This window comes from Lycorma delicatula, chromosome 1 (genome assembly GCF_047948215.1).
Source record: "Lycorma delicatula isolate Av1 chromosome 1, ASM4794821v1, whole genome shotgun sequence".
Lineage (NCBI taxonomy): Eukaryota > Metazoa > Arthropoda > Insecta > Hemiptera > Fulgoridae > Lycorma > Lycorma delicatula.
Genome location: NC_134455.1, coordinates 389,769,454 through 389,788,007, shown reverse-complemented (window position 1 = coordinate 389,788,007; position 18,554 = coordinate 389,769,454). Strand labels below are relative to the sequence as shown.

Below are 18,554 nucleotides of genomic sequence, written 5' to 3'. Positions count from 1 at the left end.
TTTTATTCATTAAAATTGTCCAAGTTTGTAACAAATTATAGAGTATCAATATCATATACCTACTAACATTTCCAAATAAATTGGTACTGAAATGAATTGTCATTTTTAGATACCGTATTCTGTCTGCTAAATGTAAAGAAATGTGTCAGTGATACAGGACTTGCTCGTTACTGAAGGATATGTCCAAGCAATAGGTGTGTCTTTTGTCACACACCATTAAAGTAAGTATCTTTATTAAGAGATAATATAACAATGAATACTTAATGTTTAAATAAATAACACCAGAATGTAATTCTGGCACCCCAGAAGTGAATCCCTGGCAATTAGCAGATAGTCTGTACAATCTTGAAATTGTGATTTCAAGTAAGAAGACTAATGGATGAAAAGGAGTGATGTTAAAAAAACATAATTAATGAAATATCCTCTTAAAATAAGTAAGAATTTAACAAATAAAACAGTATGGAAGTTTGGAGATGTAAAAACGAATCAAAAAAGGTAGTATTATTTAATAAAAAGTAATAGTTATACTTACTAAGATTGAACCTTCGTTGATCTTTATGTCTATGTTGAGAGAACTTCTTTGTGTTATTTATGGTGTAACAATAATACTAAGAAATATTATAATAAATAATAAAAAAAACAATGTGAATGTGAGCATGTGTGTATTTTTTTATAAATATATAACAATTTTTTTTTTTTTTTTTGTTAAGTATGTAACAATTTCAATATAAAGTAGTTGGTTCAAACACGAAATACAAGATGGCATACCCACAGTTAGCAAACTTTTGAAATATTTGTTTAGATAATATTTTTTTAATTTTCTTTGTAAAATGTTAATGTGATGAAAGTAGTAGGCAGCAATTGTTTTTATGTAATTGTTTTTTTTTTTGTTTCATTCAACTGTAAAATTTCTTTTGATGGTAGTTTTTTCTTGTAATTTTTTTTATGTTAAGATTTCTTTTGACGGTAGTATTTTTTTATTTTTTTTTTTTGTTTCATTCAATTGTAAAATTTCTTTTGATGGTAGTTTTTTCTTGTAATTTTTTTTTATGTTAAGATTTCTTTTAATCTTTTTTTTAATGTAAAGATTTCTTTTGACAGTAGAATTTTTTTTTTTTTTTTGTTTCATTCAGCTGTAAAAAATTTCTTTTGATGGTAGTTTTTTCTTGTAATTTTTTTTTATGTTAAGATTTCTTTTAATCTTTTTTTTAATGTAAAGATTTCTTTTGACAGTAGAATTTTTTTTTTTTTTTTGTTTCATTCAGCTGTAAAAAATTTCTTTTGATGGTAGTTTTTTCTTGTAATTTTTTTTTATTTAATGATTTCTTGTAATCTTTTTTTTTAATGTAAAGATTTCTTTTGACAGGAGTATCTATTTATTTTTTTATTTTTTTGTTACATTCGACTGTAGTGTTTCTTTTTAAATTTTTTATCATTTATGTCAATTTTCTTTGTAACTATTTCAATTGATGACAGTAGTAGGTAGAGAAATTTTTTTTTTATGTAACTTTCTTTTTCAATTTTTTGCAATCGCTTATGTCAATTTTCTTTGTAACTATTTCAATATGATGTATGCATGTTGTAGTAGGCAGCAATTTTTTTTTGTAAATTTTTTTTTTTTTTTTTTTTTTTTTATGTAACGACTTCTTTGGCTGTAGTTTTCTCTTTCAAATATTTGTAATTATTTATGTAAATTTTCTTTGTAACGATTTTAATATTATGACAGCAGTAGGAAACAATTTTTTTTTTTTTTTTTTTTTTTTTTTTTATGTAACGATTTCTTTTTCAATTCTTTGAAATCGCTTGTCAATTTTCTTTGTTAACTGTTTCAATATGATGTAGGTTGCAGGCAGCAAATTTTTTTTTGTAAGGTAATTTTTTTTTTAAGTTATGTAATGACTTCTTGTAACTGTAGTTTTCTCTTTATCAAATATTTGTAATCATTTACGTAAATTTTCTTTGTAACTATGTTAATATGATAACAGAAGTAGGCAGCAAATTTTTTTTTTGTAATTTTTTTTTTTTATGTGACGATTTCTTTTGAATGTAGTTATTTCTTTATTAATTTTATTCTATCATTTATTTTAATTTTCTTTGTAACTATTTCAGTATTGTATAAGTTGTAGGCAGCAATTTTTTTTTTTTATATATGACGATTTCTTTTGAATGTAGTTATTTCTTTATTAATTTTATTTTATTATTTATTTCAATTTTCTTTGTAACTATTTCAGTATTGTTTAAGTTGTAGGAAGCAATTTTTTTTTTTTTTTTTTTATATAACGATTTCTTTTTTTTAACTATGTAACAATTTACGTAAATTTTTTTTTTAAACATTTCAAGATGATGAAGTAGTTGGTTAAAGGGCGAAATAAAAGATTGTGTACCCACAGCTTCTCAAACTTTCAAGATATTCGTTAAATAGATAATATTTATAACATGAAAAAATAAACTAGACTGGTATAACATTTACTGTTTTAAAAAAATTAGTTTGGTGACACTAGCTCTGTGGAGGGTTAGAACCAACCTAGGTGTAGACATTATCAGTGTTATGGTCGGGTAACCCCTGATGCTGAAAAACATCACTTATTGTGATGTTATGATATCTTGATATTGTATTTTTTATGTTTTTACTGTTATTTGGATGATGTGTATCAAAGATGTTCTATTTCCATATTCAATTTGTAACCGTTAAACTGTAATAATTATAATGGACTACAGACAAATAGTTACCTAACAAAATTGAATTCTTCAATTTTAGATCAATCAAATACCAAGAGATATTACAATTAAAATTCTGTAAGAAATAAAGATGTTACAATATTTCTGGAGTATGACTTATTTTTTGAGTGATTATCTTTTTTGTATAATTCTTGTTTTTTATATATTATTGATATAGATAATATATAATATACATTTGGATAACAGTAAACGGTGATATTTCCTGTTTACTTCAGTATATTACTAGACTGTTGGTATGTGAAACTATCAACGTGTGTAAAAAAGTAGAGAAGTGTATAAAGAATATAGTGGATGATAATTGTTCAGAGTCAAGAAAGTAGATGTAAGTTAAATATGAGAGAAAATTGTCAGCTTTGACCAAAAGGGAATGCATATTGATGAGCAATTATTAGACCTAGTTTGTTACAATTGTTATTCTATAAAAATTCAGACTTGAAGCAATCGGATAAAACAAATAAATGTGAAATTAAGGCATACAGAGCTGTAATCAAAGCAACCGGTGCTGATTTAATACCGACGGGTCAGTTGAAAAGCAGCAAATGCTGCAAATACATTAACTACATCAAAAACTTGATGATAGATAACACCTATCACAACATTGTTTTACATACTTTATCTCCTACTACTCCTTAACAAACACCTATTAGCTAAATCACACCAAAACCCTATATATCCTTATGCTGATCAAATGTTCAATTCACCCCTATCCATGCCTTATGTTACCCATAATAACCCCCCCCCCCACCCAATAGTAATGACAAAATATTACCTAAGATAATGTTGGGTCAGAACCTGAACCTAGTCCTAGTGATGATAGGACAGGTCAGGAACTAGACAGGACAGGACAGGTAGGGTGTTTATGTCAAACAAATCCCTGATGCAGTTAATGTTTTACAGGATCTACTACTTTTCTACTTAACCGTCAGCATTAACCGTCCATTAATCTTGACTCCGAACTAGGTTTTTGTGTGTTGTAGCATTTGTTATAAGAATGCAAGGGTGTTATTTGCCCTTTTTTTTATCCTTACATGTTCTTTGTGAATGGGAAAAATCATTGTATGATCGGACAGACTGAGTTTCTCTTCATGGGTAACTGTAGTTTTCTGTAGTCCATCGTAACTATTACATTACGACAAATGTTGATTAAATATAATATGAATATTAAGTAAGAATATTTGTCAGCATCAGGGGTGTGAAACAAAAGATGAATCAGGAAAAAAATATTAGTAGAGTCTATTGTTTATCAGAAATGAATTTTATATGTATTAACTAACTGTACCCTGCATACTGCTGCTAGTGTCTTCATCTAGTTCGTTTCTAACCTACCGAGGCACTAGTGCTGCGTTAACATAACCTCAAGGGCGCAGGTACTGCATACACAGTGTCGGCCACCTAGGAATTTCTGTTTTCACTGTGGGAAACTCTCTTTTGTCTCAGTGTTTTCAATTAACGAATATTTCAAAAGTTGGCAAAACTGAGGATTCATCATCTACTGACTTTCTCATCTTTTCTACTCGTTTCTCATCTACTACTGCCTACTATTGATGAATGAAGCTTTTTTATTGTTGTCTCACAGTGTTGTCAAATATTTCAAATAGTTTTTGTTATCTTTTATTTCCTGCCTACTGCCTATTTAACTGCTGCCTACTATTGATGAATGAAGCTTTTTTTAGAGTTGTTAATTAACAAATATTTTATGTTCATCTTCTATTTCCTGTCTACTACTGCCTACCACCTCGCTTACATCACATATCTACTTTACTGCTTACTACCTACTTAATTGCTGCCTACTTTTGATGAATGAAGCTTTTTTATTGTTGTCTCACAGTGTTGTCAAATATTTCAAATAGTTTTTGTTATCTTTTATTTCCTGCCTACTGCCTATTTAACTGCTGCCTACTATTGATGAATGAAGCTTTTTTTAGAGTTGTTAATTAACAAATATTTTATGTTCATCTTCTATTTCCTGTCTACTACTGCCTACCACCTCGCTTACATCACATATCTACTTTACTGCTTACTACCTACTTAATTGCTGCCTACTTTTGATGAATGAAGCTTTTTTATTGTTGACTCACAGTGTTGTCAATTAACAAATATTTTATGTTGTCATCTATTTTCCACCTGCTACTGTCTGCTAGCTACTTAACTGCTGCCTACTATTTGATGAATGAAACTTTTTTATTGTTGTCTCAGTGTTTTCAATAAACAAATATTTCAAACGTTGGCAAAACTGAGGATCGTCATCTTCTATTTCCCGCCTTCTACCAACCTCCTAACTACACATACTCCTTATGAATGAAGATTTCTTATTGATTTTTATCAGAACCGTATTCATTTACCATCAAATATGTAACATTTTGTTGGCAGAATTAAACTCAATCCAAATCGATTTGTCACATGCCACCTTAACATTTCTGAAAGGAAAAACAGATCAGAAAAAAAATTATTAGTACAGAATAATTTGTTTATGAACTATGAATGTTATATATATATATATATATGTATTATAAAGTAGAAAAATAAAAATTTTAGATGGTTATTGCTTTTATAATATTATTACTACATCTCGTTCTGAAGCATTACTAATTCTAGAAGACTATTCCCACCCAATTTCCCCCATGGTTTTATCGTTCAAATTGAATGACAAATATTGTTAATTTGTTGCTTGACTAATATTTCCGATTGTGTAAATACTAGTTTTTCAATTCTTATGATTATACTATGTGTAATTCTGTATTTCATAAATAATTGCAATCTTTTTTAATAAAGAATATATATAATTCATCAATGCACAATCTAACTCCTTATCGCTAAATTTTGAATGTTACATTGTTTTTGTAATGTATGTACCGTCTGAAACAGGAAAGACCATGTTTCTTTTTCTTTCAAATTTTTTTTTTTTAAATTTATTTCGTGTACAAAACCAGTGCATAATAATTCTGTCAGTAATAAAAAAAAATAACATGTTATTTTTATAATTATGTTATATTTTGTTTTATTACCGACAGAATTATTATGCACTGGTTTTGTAATTATATTATAATTATTAGATATAATTTTAGAATATGATGGAGTATTTTTTTCATTTACAGTTGATATCAGAGTGAGACCTGAAAAATAAAATATTGGTTTTCTCTTCTCTTCAGTTTATATACAGAACTATGTAGTAGTTATTTTATGCAGCTAAATTATGAAAGAAAATTAAAAAACCAACTATTTATACTTTTAAGTACATTTCATAAGAAAGCTACCTGTTGTAATGGGTACAATAATTTAACTTCTGGAAAATGTCGACATATCTTCACATTTCACATCCCCCAGTTCCCAAAACCACCTCAGTTCAAAAGTTTATATGTATGTATTATCTATATATTTCACTTTCTTGTGGACACAATAATGCCGTAATTTTGCACCATTCACTTTCAAATTGAAAAAAAAAAACATAATATACAACGACCCAAAATATCGGTCGTGTTCATTAATGGAAAAAGTCAGACCACGAGGGGTGGAAATGGGGGGGGGGGGCTTTTTCCAAAAAAATAAAATATTGCTACAACTTTCTTATTAAGTAAAATATCAAATTTGTTTAAAGTTATCTAAGTAAAGTTTTTTTATATCACCAACCACTGGCCCAGGAGGAAGAAAAAGTAGTGTTTCAAGACAAAAAAATCAGATACCTCCCTTAATAGCACAGCATCGAATCAGTTTAAAGTGGTCATTATCTAAACTTTTGTTTATCTAAAACTTTTGACTGAAATAATTTTTTATATGACCAACCCTTATGGCAAGGGTGACCAAAATATTGCTGGAATTGTAAGAAGATGATATTGCTTTGAAGAAGATATTGCTTTGTCGTATGCTAAACACATGAAACTTTTTCCACATGCAACCATTGTCGTATTGAGTAAATTTGGAGTTTTTTTTTTTAGATGGAAATTTTTTTATTCCCTACGTAGCACCGGTGAAATCTACCTCCGCCTCCTGGAGTATCAATCGGGATTATTTTTACGTGACATATTTTACTCGTTCCTAGAAATATGAATATTGCTAGAAAATTTGGCACATTTAATTATAATTTTTAGAAAAAGACATAACAGAATGTTGTGCTGAAAATGTACATATATAAAAATTACAATACCTAAAAAAATTGCGTTTTCCAATATTTTTTAAACAATATTAAAAATATTTGAAAATTGTTATAAAATATTTTATAGTGAAAATAATTCATTATTCACAAAAAGTTTTGTCAAAATTTTGGAATATCAAAAATTTCTACAGAGTATTATAACTAATGTGAATTTTAAATTTACTTCAAGAAAAACCAATAAAAAAAATCCAAAAACTGCTAAGATTACTTAGCTTACCTAATCTTTTTCTGATAATGCTAAAATGTTTAACAATAAGTACAGTTACAGCTGTATTAGAGGCATATCGTCATTTTAACTGATTTTAAAGGAATAAACATATTGAATAAATAAATCTAAGAAGATTAAATTTTTTATTACATCAAAGATAGGATTTCAGATCAGTTTATCGGCCATCTGAAAGGTAACTCAAGTTAAACATTGCTCTAATAGTGCTGCTTTTACCTATTTGTCAGTCACAGTAATAAGTGCATATTGCACAAATATTAAGTGCATTACCAGTCACAGTATTAAGTCCGCATTGCACATTGTATTAAATGCAATCAGAGCAGCCTAACAAAATATTTTGTTAGTTTTAAAACAATGTAAGTTCTGTTTGTTGATTACCTTTGATAGTTATTACTGCCATCTTCTCTAGTCTACAGTAACTATCTTCAGTTAATTAAAGATATATTAACCTTTATGGCTTCAAGCCTATTTTGTAAGTACTAGTTAAAAGCCTCAAGCACGTTTTTCAGAAAAAGTAGATGTTTGGTAGAAATGCCACAGAAATAACAATATACACAATAAAATTATGAAAAAAATTGTAATTACTCAGTAAACTATATAGATTGTGATGCTGAGATCCAAAATGATGTTGCACCCTTGATTAATTATTTAATAAATAAAATTCAACTTTTTTCATTAAAAAAAAATACTGAATTTGTTCTTTATTTGAAAAAATCCGGTACTTACATATTAATGCCACCGCAGCTACAGCTTTATTTAAAAACAAAGTAGTCAATCAGATTTCGGTGGAAAATGAGCCGATATAGAGTTTAACAGATTCAAAACAGTCTTTATTAATTTTAATAAATGGTTATAAAATTTATTTATTTTATAAATATAATTTAACCAAACTTAACCTACGCTCGCTAACCTTGACTAATTAACAGGAGTGTTTTGATTATTTAAATATTGCAATAATTACTGAATTTATTAAATAAATAAACAAAAAATTACGGTGTTAATTAGCGAGCTTCGCTCGCTAACTTTGACTAATTGAAATCCGATTGACTACTTTGTTTTTAAATAAAGCTGTTGCTGCGGTGGCGTTAATACGTTAAGTACCAAATATCCTTGCTATTTATATCTAATCTATCACTGTTTCTAAAAAATAAACTTATTTGTGAACAAAATAAAAAAATTTTCTTTTAAAAATTCATATTATTTACAGAGTTATTGAAATTTTTGTGTTACCATTTTTTTTGTAACATTTATGCTTTGAAATTTCAAAAATAATTCTAAAATGGTGCGCTGAAAACATTTTACCAAACCAAGGGGTTGCCTGTGATGATACTGTACTCCAGTAATTCTTAAGAGTAGGGTTTCTAATTATCCCCATATTCAGTATGCAAGCTAAGAAATGGTAATATTTTTCCATTTTCAAACCCTACTTCTTAAGAGTAGGGTTTCAAATTATCCCCATATTCAGTATGCAAGCTAAGAAATGGTAATATTTTTCCATTTTCGGTATGGTTCAGACAGCCTATCTCTATTTGCATTTAAATATTGATTGGCTTATCTATTGGTTTCTTTCACCATCACAGTTGAAATAAATTAAGTGTAAATAATAAATAAAAATAAACTATAGGTGTGGAACCTGGATTAGGCATATGTTTTGGGCCGGGGAGTTATGTTTTGGGACATTATGTTCCGGTTCAATGATGTTTCTGTATGCCTCATCTTCTGAATCCCCCATCACTATCGCTTGTGATTAATTCATCATCTTCTTCAGCCCCACTGTCACTAGATAATTCGAAATCGCTATCAGTATCATCAAAAAAAAAGTTAATTTCTGCATCAGTAAGACGTCTACTAGGCCCGGACATTGTAGAAAAAAAAACCGAACTAACGAATAAATCTGAATATTTTACGGATCATGGTAACTAAAACTACAACTAACATTATAATTGAAACTCTATTTCTAATAAAATTATAAACAAAAAATCCCTTATAAACGCATGGAGTAACCAAAACATAACCATGAATGCACGGAACACACTTCTGTTTACATCAGATTATCGGAATTTTGAAATCGATAATTCTCTAAAATATGTATCGTAAAATGAAAACAACCTACGCTATCGATATCTACGAATTGTAAGCTTTAAGAAAAGAGACTATATGAGCGATCTAGTGTAAACGTAAAGAAATATATGAACATAAAAACTATATACCGATATATCGGACGGGTGAGACTTTTAGCACAAGCACTCATGTACAATATATCGTTACCTTGAGACTTTAAGGGTTAATACAATATGTTATACCAGTTACATGTTAATACATTATATCAGTTTATAATGTATTTAAATGATGTATTAATTGCAAATACTTTCCTGTTATTTGAAAACCTTCTAAAAGATTACATTTTATTCTAAATTTTTATTACTATTATGAGGGGTGACTGAAATGTATGCATACAGGGAACATATCAGGAAAATAAAATATCGCATAAAGCGACAGGTAACATATCGCTAACATAACCCCTACCGCTAATATATCAAAACTTGTGATCCATGACCACTCATTTTCTGTCAGTTGCTATTACTACTAACAGTACGCCTGCTTTAAAATCGTCTACAACACCATACAATGAGTGAATTTTTAACAGTACAAAAAAATGAACTGTGATAAATACAGTAAGTAGATGGGCAATAAAAAAAATTTATATATCAGAAGCTATTAAAGCAAATATTGAAGATAAATCTTACAACAGTTGACCAGTTTCTGGAACTGTTGAGAAGCACCAAAGATGATGGATTAATCGATTCAAAATTACCGCTGCATTATGCAGCAAGCATCTCCACGTAGATAGGCACATTGAAAGAGCTAATAGGATACATTACTCCACAACTAGGCAACATTATTACAGTAGAGTCACGCAAACTCACACAAAAGAACAAACTCGCAGAAAAAAACATTGTGAACAGCTTCTGAAACTTATAGTGACAAGTCAGTTTACCTTTTATACAGGTGTTCAACCAATCAAAAGCATACTCCTCCTAAAGAAGCAAATGTTTGAATGTATCTGTTTTTTTTTGTACTGATTTTAATCCGATTTAGTAGTTAGCTAGAAGAGGTTAATTTGAAAGCACTAACCCAAACGAGTGTCAAACTTCGCGAGAGTTACAATGAATTAATGGCTATCATTATAAGCTCATCGCGTAATGTAATGTTACAAAATATTTCCTTTCATTTACTAGTTATGATTTACAGTGCATTACATTTTAAACTTTGTAATTTTTTTTTTTTTAATTATTTTGATATTTACCTTGTAGTAATATCTAATAATCAAGTACACTAAAAAGGTATCTATAAATTTGAAGATAGTCCAGTACCTGCATAGATGTATTGATCTTGCTTATCTTTTATTATAACATGGTAGTAACATCCAAAGCATATCGTTGTCGAAAACATGACTAATATTGCTATAACAAGTGCCATAAAATCTGAAAAGTAAAATATATATATATGATTTAAAGTTAATTTTACTTATATATTAATTTTGTGATTTTTTATATTTAAAAAATAATGTAATGTTTTTATAAATATATTTTGATTATAATTTGAAGCAGTATGGGCTATTAGTTTATTTTTATTGTTTCTTCTTATTTGATTCACAGTATTGTATGTATTACAAAAGAGAACAATGTATTATCATTTCAAATTGTTTTTTTAACTCAAGACGTCAAGAAAAACAGTTAAAGCGGGAGGGAATAGATCCTGTTAGTTTGTATATGATTGACGTCTATTTTAATTATTAACTTGGGTCTTACTAGACTGAGTGACTTCTACATATAGGAAACTGATGTTCAAATTTTCACTTCTAACTAACATGTGGAAGGGAATTTCATTTGAATTGATTTCAGATATTGGGGTTTGAATTAATGAAAATTTTACCATTAAGAGTTTTTAACTCTTAAAAAGATTTTTTCAATTTTCTTATCTCAAAATGGTTCATTTTAGAAACTACAAGGGAACAAAATAGAAAGTTTGGGACAGAAGTGGATGCAAACAGCTATGACACAAGGGACGTGCCACCAAGCGTGATTACATTCAGAAATATTAATTTTAGTCGGACATTTCATATTCATCCAGATATGTTGTGTTTGACCTTAGTGGGTATACACAGATGTACAACTTACAAGGAAATATTTTTGCTGCTATTCAATTTGGAGTTTGGATCTAAAAATAATAAATATTTGGAATGGGTTTCTATTTTGATGACTAGTAATCTAACTTTTTAAACTTTATATATAAAGCAACTTTATGTATTCCAATAGCAAACAGATAGCTTTGCTAATAGAACTGGATTGACGGAAGTGATGGAATTAATTGTACTACCCTTGTGCACCATTCGCTGTGCTCTGTGCATTGACTTGTTTCATTATGTATGAAACTTTTTGTTAATGGTCATTTACATAATAGGTGCTTTGAGAGATATTGATCGATCTGTACTTTAATAGAAGCAGCACATTTATCGTGTTGAATTAAAATATTAGACAAATATAAAAATATAAGAAAATGCATTAATGAATATTAAATACTAAGCCTATCATTAATGTTCATTTTTACTGACTTTTCAAACAAAAGTACAGTATTACTTTCTGTTGCATAGTGGGAGTAAATTTCCTTTACGTTTTGAGGTATGAGGAGTACGAAAATACAATTCATTTAAATTGTGGTTCCTTATGTTTTTTTTGTAGACTGTGTATAAAATCCTGTCGCTTGAAAATCTCCAAAACTAACAAATCAGTTTTATTGAAAACTAGGTATGCTGTAGCACTATCTAAAGCCTGTGAAAATTTTTTTGAAGCCTTATTGATTTACTCTAAATATGAAGTCAAAAAGTGTATACAGGGCAAGTTATAAACGTGGTTCGTTATGATGCTGCCAGTTGGAACAATGATGTTTCTTTACCTGCGGTATTTATTGTTAGCAGTATTGTTTGACGTATTCAGGTAGCATTAATGATTGTATGTATTTGAGCAGGGGAAAAAGGAAACAATAAAATAAGGAAAAGTCATTCTTCTTACAATATAATTATACAAGAATTATTTTCTATTCTTCCAATGATGTTAAATTATAAAAATATATCTACAATTTAATTAAAAATATAAGCAAAAAGAAATAAGTCAAAAGAATAAACACATAATAATAAAAAATTAAAATAAACTGAAATATTGAAAACAGTAAAAAAAAACAGTCTAATGGAACAAACCTCTATAGCAATGCAATCAAGAATCTCTTAAAAAACCAGCAACTGGCTTGGGCTATGAGTCATCTTTTCCGCATGTTTATTATAAACCCGCTAGGTGGTGCTAATTACTTTATGTAGCTTGATAAATGTGTCGACCATTTCGTTGTATTGAAAAACAACTGAGTAATGTATCAAGTAGACCAATTCGATAAACATTCTGTGTAGTGATGTGAAATGTGTAGCACTGTAGGGCTAGTTGTAAAATGCTCTTGATTTTTCCATGTACTTTATGTTGATGAATTTCTCACAGTTTGGTGATGGTATGATGCTGTAGAATGCAACAGGATACTGTGGCCAAGAAACTAAAGTATTTCGTAGAGAATGAGTGGTGTATTTCGGAGAGATTTAACCAGATTTTCTATTTATGGTACCAAAAATGTATCCACCGTTGGTGCACAATTCCATTAAAGAAATTGATTATTCTGCTTTGACCCTGGTCTAGTGAAGAATCGATACTGGCCATCATTTTCTTGTCTAATTCACAAGATACTATTTTCCTCTTTTTTTCAGTCCATTGTTTCTTTCTACGGGCTAACAACAGCGACAGCATCATTTACTGTAGACTGATCTGTAACAGAAAATTATAATATAACTGTTACAAAAGACAATTGCTTTCTACGGCTTGATATGCCTCAAACAAATACAGTACAAAAATTAATTAAAGGAAAATCTTAGCTTATAATTTAACTACATTTCTAATTAAGTCAAAGAAAAAACATTTACTCTATAAATAAGACATAATTAACACAGTAGCCGTTTCATTTTTTCCAAAATCAACCAAAAAAAATTAAATATTGGATTAGTCTGTAATGCTGAGATGGGATTAGTCGTCCCAAGGAAGAAGCATAATTTTAAAGGAAGATAGATAATTTTCATTATCTATCAGCTTAAAAGCCCAGTTACATTCTGCTGGTACAGTATAAAAACGTTTATAAATTTAAATATCTATCCTATTGGAATTTAAATAGTATAACCAAATTATCTGACTGAAAATCTTGTCTATTTTAATTACGAAACTGTTCGGTAAAACATTTTTTTGTAATTATTTACATACATTAGTTTATTAGAACTATTAATAATAAACGATTAATACTTTACAGTAAATAAATTCCGGCAGGAAAAATCAGTATCTAGGACACACATTCCCAGAACAAAGACAAGTATTTCATTCCGGCACATTTGGTCAGCCTAATTTAACACATCACATTTAAACTAAGCTCTTATAATGAAAATAATCCTTACTACATACCTGTATCATCAGGAATATTGATGTAGTTGATCGATAAGCCAAACGTTTTCTTATAAACTGCAGTTTCCTCGTAATACAAATTTTTGTGTTGTTTAGTTGCACCAAAACCAGTTATTTTAGTCAGTTAATTTCTTATGGTATTTTATTCAGTTGTATCTAATATTTACCCACTTCTTCCACAAACAGCTTCCTGGAAAATTTTTATTCATTTATTGATTATTTCTCCTCGTTAATTGTACTTAAAAACTAGTAAAAGTTACTTATTCTAAAGTTTCTTATTATTAGACTTTCTATATCTAGGTCCGACACAATTTGTTGTTACAGTTTCTTTTAAAGAGGAAGAGACATTAGGTACTCCTGAGAAAAGATAAGTGTGGGAGTTACAATCACATTATTTTGATTGCAATAAATGAATAATACTCATAATTATTACCCAATGTATGCCAATAAACCTTGTTAACATCAGAATGAATAACAATAGAAGTTTCCAGTATTTTAACACTCCAAAATGCCATCATAAATTTCATTTATTTTATTTGTTTCAATGTTTGTAGATAAAAAGTATAAAGTAAAAAATTAATTTTTGCTTAAAACGAAAGGGTTGCCATGAATGGGTTCACCTATATCTGCAATCATGTCTCAAATTTTCTTAAAACATTGTAATTAACGATATTATGAACAAGTATCAAATATTATTCTGGATTAGATATGTGGACGACACATTGATCATATACAATCCAATGAAAAATGACAACATATGACTATTTTAAATATACTTAACTCAAAAAAATATACTTAACTAAAATTCAAGTTTAAAGTAGAAATTAACAGGAAAATACACTTTTTGGGCATTGAAATTGAAATAAATGGAAACAACATTACAGAAATAGCGGTTTATAGGAAACCAACCATAAATCACACCACTATACATGAGGAATCTAATCATCCATGATTACAAAACATTGGCTCGTATAAAAATTTAATTTTTAGACTGTTGCAATACACAAACAATAATAACCCAGATAACTAAAAACGAAACAAATATGATAAAACAAATAGCAGTTTCCAAACATTACAGCAGAATAATAATAAATAAGTTACAAATTTATTTCAGAAGAGAGGCATTTCTATTACAGCTGACCATCTTTTTTTCTTTCACCTCCTTATCCTCCGGGAATTACCGTTCAGGTATTACTTCAGAGAATGAAGGAGGATGATATGTATGATGAGTGTAAATGAAGTGTAGTCTTGTACAGTTGCAGTCCGACAATTCCTGAATTGTATGGTTAATTGAATCCCAACCACCAAAGATCACCGGTATCCACGATCTACCAGTCTTATAACTGGTATAAAAGTAACTGCCTTTACAAGAACCTGAATGCTGGAACTTTTGACTTCCAAATCAGCTGATTTGGGAAAACGTGTTCTCTACTAGATCAACCTGGTGGGTTAAAGCTGTCCTTTTTTTTTTGTTTAACCTCCGGGTCCACCATTATATAGCTGACCATCTGTTACAACATAATCATACTATACCGACTTAGAAATTTTAGAAACATGCGGTAACAATAAAAAAATAAACTTGTTAGAAAAATACTGTATTTACAAATTCGACACATAAAATGATCATACAACAAGTTATCTTTTGAAGATGATATTTTGAGTAAAGCCACAGTAAATTACAACTATTCACATAACTCATATCCAGCAGATTTTTATGGTCATTACTCAAAAAATTTTATATATTTTCATTTGTTCATTTAATCATAACATCGCCATAATGTCAAACTGATGATATGAGTGGTTTGCGAAAGTACCTTTGAAAGTTATAGTGTTGTAATGTCGAGGAGCTATGTAAAGGTAAAACCTACAACAAATATCTTTATTTGGACTTGGTGGTATGAAGTTCCCAACTGATCATTGGTTGTTAACTCGCCAACAGTAATTTTGTTGTTTTTATCCGCTGTTGATAAAAAAGTGGATAAAGACCTTATAAAAATATAGGTATGACTTCGACACGCATACACAAGTTCTTACTATAATTTTTGTACCTGAGCTGCCCATGTAAGTCCAGAATCGACAGGTATTCCCAAATATTTCATATGGTCAGTTTCACCGATCCAATTGCAAGCTTTACAACTATTTGTATGCATTTGTAGGACCAATGGTTCCTCCAAATTTTATCTCAATTCAAAACTGATTAACTTAATCTTTTCTGTATTCAGCTGCAAAGAGTTGTACCCAAACCACACGCTAAGCCTCTGGAGATCATCATACAAAGTTCACTTTTATCCTGTAGTTTATCTTGTAGTTTGTCCTGTAGCTTAAAGCTGTGTCATCCGCAGAATTTGTTACTTGAAAAATTTCCACCTCTAACTTGCTGGATCTTACCTGACAGAAAGCTAGCAATCCAGTTTCCACAGATTCCTCTGAAACCGGCATTTCTTGGTTTTTTAGAAGGAGTCTGTGATTGACAGAATCGAAAGCCTTTCTTATATATAGAAATAATGCAGAGTATTTTGGAAAAAATCTAGACTATTTGTAGCCACCTCTTATTAGTAATTGTGAAAAGCCTTATAAACTAACTCAATTTAACTGAAAAATAAATAAACCTATTTCAGATTTAACCTTTTCATCCGCTTGGAGTAGATTAAGCAAACTAATTTAATCAGAATTATTTATTATCAATTCAGGGATAATAATAAACATTTGTAAATGTTGAAGTATTATCTATTTTATTTTCATTATAGGTTTTGAGCAGGTTAAAGCTAAAAAAATATTATGAAATTAATTTGAAACGTATAAAAATGTTTTTTTTTTGTATTAAACGAGGTGTGGAAATCTAAAAATTAGAATTTTACTTTAATTTGATTTTTATTTTAATTAATACGAGTACTTCTACTTACTTTTTATTAGCATCCTTACACATCCAAATTAAGTAAGATGTAAACAGACTATACATTTGACCACTTAACACAGTATCGATAGAAACAGACTTCACCAGCTGAAGTATCAGAAACTGTGTCATCTTTCCAAATATGATAAATGAACTACACCTTGTGTACGACGACATCTACATGGTGACACTAAAAAGTCTGACGATTCTTGACATACTCAAAACTAACTTTCACTGGAAAATATATTTATATGTATTAATTTGATTATTATAAATAAAAATGTTAAATTTCATACACCACAACACAATTTATAACTGCTTATAAATATTTCAGATGGTACTTCAACCAGTTATGTAATTTTTTACATGTAAGCTGCTAATTTTGTTTTAAAGATTCTACCCTCAGTTCTAAACATTTTTTAGGTTCATGCATGTCAAATTGATTACTGTAATATTTTTAGTTGGAAATAGATCTTACAAGTCTTTATTTGTAAACAAAGATTTAATTGTTATTTTTTATAATTCATATCATGTAGTAACTTCATTAAAATGTTGCGGAGAAATAATTTCCGAGAATTTATATTTAGGTTTATTTTTTTCATATAGTTTTATACTTATATGCCTGGAGTTATTTGAATTTATTTTACTTGTTAAGTTATGGAATTTGTAAATTATTTACATACAGATTTTCTGATCTGGTTTATGTGTTGAAAGTGTGTTCCATTGAGTAATGTTTGTTTCTAAAGTCAGACTAAGAAATCCATCAAAACAGAGCCATAAGGCAAATCTGAAACGATTTTGAAACTAAATGAAAGGTAAATTAATATTTTACATTTTCCTTTAGTTTTGAACCGAAAGTTAAATTAACTGTCTTCATTTAATCAATTATGATGAATAATATTTTATATATAGCTTGTATTTAATAACTTTTGTGGCCCTTCCTAACAGATGAATTACAAAGTCTGTAAGTAACATACATATTGTATATTTCTTAAATGGATGTAGAAAAATGAAATTCATAAAAGGTGATGACCGAAAAAAAGATTGCATACAAAAAGTTTCAATTTTATAAAAAAAATATTTATAATACCTTTTAGAAAGTAGTTTATTTAATGTAGATTAATTCCTGTCCTTTTTTGTTAATATTTTATTGAAGTTGTCAGCCTGAACGATTAAGAACTGTATTTTTTTTAAATTGATGAGGTAACATTCAAACCGTGCTTAATCCTTCTTTTCAAAGAGATTATTGCTATGTGCAAATTCTTCTTTGTTATTAGAATTTACTGGACACATTTCATCACAACAAAATTGTTCCTAATATAATATCCCTTTGTGTGGCCATAGCTTCTTTCCTGCTGATAGTAGTTTTTCTTGGCAAGGCAGAAAAAATTTTACAGAAAAAAACAATTATCTTGACCACAGAAGAGTATTTTGAATGCTAAAGAACAAGTAAAGTAACTTGATAAAGATTAAGTTTTTTTAAAACTAAAGGATTAAATATATATTACTAAATTATTAACTATCAGTAAGCTTAAAAGAACTTTAAAAGGAAAAAAGATTAATAAGTAACAAAGTCTGTTAGAAATAAAAATTTATTATAGTTAAACGATGTGGGACTATCGACTTGAAGAAAAACAATGTTTCATTAAGGAATAAGGAAACATTAATTTTAAGAAAATTCTGTTAGAAAATGTCTCTATTGATCATACAACCAGTAGTGAGAAGAAAAATCACGTCAACAATCTTCCTATATAACTATTTGATGAAAATTGGGATGGTGAACAACTTGCTGATGAATGATTACAGTGGTAAAAGGAAATAATTTTTGGTCATCCAACATCTGATGAAGAAGAGAGTGACGAAGAGTGTAATTGTCAAAAATATGAAAGATGTGATATGTATATTTAAACCAAAGACTGAGTTTGACTGAATTTTTTTGCCTGTTACTCTAAAACTGAGAATTTTTTATTACCCTTATATTATAAATTGTTTCATTAGCCT

The 18,554-nt window shown here is 28.7% G+C and overlaps 2 long non-coding RNA genes across 2 annotated transcripts in view; both read right to left on the bottom strand.

Moving 5' to 3' along the window:
* Positions 1 to 1,114, bottom strand: part of LOC142317353 (uncharacterized) — a 30,163-nt gene extending 29,049 nt beyond the window's left edge. The window contains exon 1 of the long non-coding RNA XR_012754717.1: positions 533 to 1,114. This is a non-coding gene — a long non-coding RNA (uncharacterized LOC142317353). The remainder of the gene's footprint in view (positions 1 to 532) is intronic.
* Positions 1,115 to 3,500: 2,386 nt separating this feature from the next.
* LOC142317351 (uncharacterized) lies at positions 3,501 to 16,782 on the bottom strand. The gene is made up of 5 exons (XR_012754714.1): positions 16,564 to 16,782; positions 13,661 to 13,850; positions 12,373 to 12,979; positions 10,490 to 10,600; positions 3,501 to 5,156 (listed from the first exon to the last, which is right to left on the bottom strand). It is a non-coding gene; the product is annotated as an uncharacterized LOC142317351 (long non-coding RNA).
* Positions 16,783 to 18,554: the final 1,772 nt, after the last annotated feature.